The following is a 3,362-nucleotide window of genomic DNA, read 5'->3' on the forward strand; positions in this document are numbered from 1 at the left end:
TCCACAGGCATGCACCACCATGCCTGGCTATTTTCTCATATTAGTAGATATAGGGTTTTACCATGTTTCCAGGCTGGTATCGAACTCCTGAGCTCAAGCAATCTGTACACCTCAGCCTCCCAAAGTGCTGAGATTGTAGGTTTGAGTCACTGTGCTCAGCCAATTATGTTTTTCTGTGTAACATGGGAGGAGATCCTTTGAGGGCACCATGTGCCCAAATTGAAAAAACTCCAGGCATGTGGCATCTGTATTATATTTTTTACTATGCCCTGTTATCTTGCTAGACTTATGTGACTGCCACTTATCTGGCAAAAGCCATTACATCTCAGCTACTTGGTAGGTACCCACATTGCATCATTCACCTATTTCGTATTCTAGAAGTATATTTTGGTTGTCTCCCATTCACGAGAAATTTTTTTTTAAGTTTTTTGTTTGTTTGTTTGGTTGGTTTTTTTTTTTTTTTTTTTTTTGGAGACAAAGTCTCACTGTCACCGAGACTGGAGTGCAGTGGTGTGATCCTGGCTCATTGCAACCTCTGCCTCCTGAGTTCAAGCAATTCTCCTTTCTCAGCCTCCTGAGTAGCTGGGATTACAGGTGCCTGCCACCACACCCAGGTAATTTTTGTACTTTTAGTAGAGATGGGGTTTCACTATGTTGGTCAAACTGATCTTGAACTCCTAACCTCGTGATCCACCTGCCTTGGCCTCCCAAAGTGCTGGGATTACAGTGTGAGCCACTGCTTCTGGCCTTTTTAAAAATTTTTTAAATTTATATTTTTTGTAGAGACAGGGTCTTGCTGTGTTGCACAGTCTGGTCTCAAACTGCTGGTCTCGAGTGATCCTTCTGCCTGGTTTCCCAGAATGTTGGGATTATAGGCATGGCGTAAGTCACCATGCTGGGACTTTTTTATTTCTTTGATTTTTAATTCCAGATCTGGTCACAGAAGGATTTGTTGAGTAGCCTCAGCACTTCTTGCTTTTTCATTTCTTTCTGATAAGTTACACCATGGACCTTCCCCATTTTCGTCCCAGAGGACTCTTGTGCTGACTTGAAAAGGTGGACTGTTTTGGCTAAGCATGGTGGCTCATGCCTGTAATCCCAACACTTTGGGACGCCGAGGTGGGTGGATCACAAGGACAGGAAGGAGTTCAAGACCAGCCTGGGCAATATAGTGAAATCCCGTCTCTTCTAAAAATATAAAAATTAGCCGGGCATGGTGGCGCACCTGTAGTCCCAGCTACTCAGGAGGCTGAGGCAGGAAAATCGCTTGAACCCCGGGAGGTAGAGGTTGCAGTGAGCTGAGATCGTGCCACTGCACTCCAGCCTGGGTCCTGCTACCTTGAAGGACAGCATAGCTAAACTGCGTGGCTCAAGGGACAGCATGAATGCAGAATATAGCTTTCTTCACTTGTGGCCTATTTGCATAGCTGCCCAAGGCCTCCAGTGGACGACTTCATGGCTTTGTGGTCTTCATCTGTAGCATGGATACTACAGATTGTGGGTTCATAGGTCAGCTGGGTACAGGGCAGTTTTTATAACAACCTCTGGTGGGTTTTTTATTTTAGTGTCAATATCACACTGAAAGGTTGCTGATTTTTTTTGAACCAGACAAAATTTTCTCTTATGAGGTATATTGCACTGTGCTCGGTACTGTTGAGGGAACTCTGTTCAGCAGATCTTACAAGGCACACATGTGCCATGATATCCAGAATTCTGTAGGGCAACATCACAGGTTGTAAGGCTATAGGATGAAATTATAATTTTATGGTTACTTAGTTACTGCATTTATAGTCAGCAGAGGGGACAGCAATAAAGTTTTTGAAATATATCTTTTTTTTTTTTTTTGAGACACAGTCTCACTCTGTCACCCAGGCTAGAGTGCTGTTGCACCATCTCAGCTCACTGCAACCTGTGCCTTCTGGGTTCAAGCGATTCTCCCACCTCAGTCACCCAAGTAGCTAGAATTACAGGTGCATGCCACCACACCACTAATGTTTTGTGGTTTTAGTAGAGACGGGTTTCACCGTGTTGCACAGGCTGGTCTTGAATTCAACTCTTGAGCTCAGGTGATCTGCTCACCTCCGCCTTCCGAAGTGCTGGGACTACAGGTGTGGGCTGCTGTGTTTGGCTGAAATGTATGTCTTTTCAAGGAGTGTCCACAGTTATCCAGTCACTGTGTCTGTGATGGATAAGCAGATACAGAAATTCTCAGGACTTCCATAATGATGAATGTTGTGTAGCTAAGCTTTGGTCAGAGGAAATAATCTAAAGGTTTTGTGAATTCATGTAACGTTTTGGGCTGCTTACCTTAAGGTAACTCCTGTATTAACAGGAGGAACAGAATAGGGAAAAAGATCTCAGTTCAGTGATGTAGCTTTGTGACCAGCCAGTGATCCAGTTCAATCAGGTAGAAATGACCTTCCTGCTACATCAATATTTGCTTCTATGGAGGCTAGTTTTCCCACTTAGGGCACGAGAAGAATTGGTAAAGTCAACATAAAATTGCCAAACCTGTCACCAAAAATGATGGCAAATCTGTATTTTTCTCTTAAACCATGTTATAAAAGCTGTAATAAGGTATAGGCTGAGCATCATGGCTCATGCCTGTATTCCCAGCACTTTGGGAGGCCAGATTCCTTGAGCCCAGGAGGTTGAGACCAGTGTGGGGAACATGGCAAAACCTTGTCTCTAGGAAAAATAGCCAGGTATGGTGGCATGTACCTTAGTCTTAGCGATGTGGGAGGATTGCTTGAGCCTGGGAGGCAGAAGTTGCAGTGAGCTAAGATTGCAACGCTGCAGTCCAGCCTGGGTGATAGAGTGAGACCCCATCTTAAAAATAAAATAAAGATATAAATGACATCCAATAAAGTACGCATATTTGAGCTGTAGGATAAGTCTTGAATTTTATTATAATCCTGTGAAACCATCATCAGAGTCACCATAATGAATTTATCTAATCTATCACCTTTGTATTTACTTGGAGCCTTTATAAAGTTTTTCTCTCTGCTCTTCAAACAACCATTGATTTACTTTGCTGTATGATAGAGTACTTTCCATTTTCTGGAATTTTCTGACTGATGTAATAAAGTGTTTCCTCTCATAATCCCTGGGTGCTCTCCTGCATCATGCTTATTTTGATGTCAATGTAGATATATGAGTTGTTCATTCGTTTTATGTTGCTGAGAAGTATAGTCTGCCGTGAAATGTCATTGTATATTCATTCATTCATCCATCCATTTATGGATATTTTAGTTGCTACATACTTTTTTTTTTTTTTTTCAAGACTCTCTACCAGGTTGGAGTGCAGTGGTGTGATTTTGGCTCATTGCAACCTCCACCTCCCAGGTTCAAGTGAGTCTCCC

This window comes from Gorilla gorilla, chromosome 20 (assembly GCF_029281585.2).
Source record: "Gorilla gorilla gorilla isolate KB3781 chromosome 20, NHGRI_mGorGor1-v2.1_pri, whole genome shotgun sequence".
Classification (NCBI taxonomy): domain Eukaryota; kingdom Metazoa; phylum Chordata; class Mammalia; order Primates; family Hominidae; genus Gorilla; species Gorilla gorilla.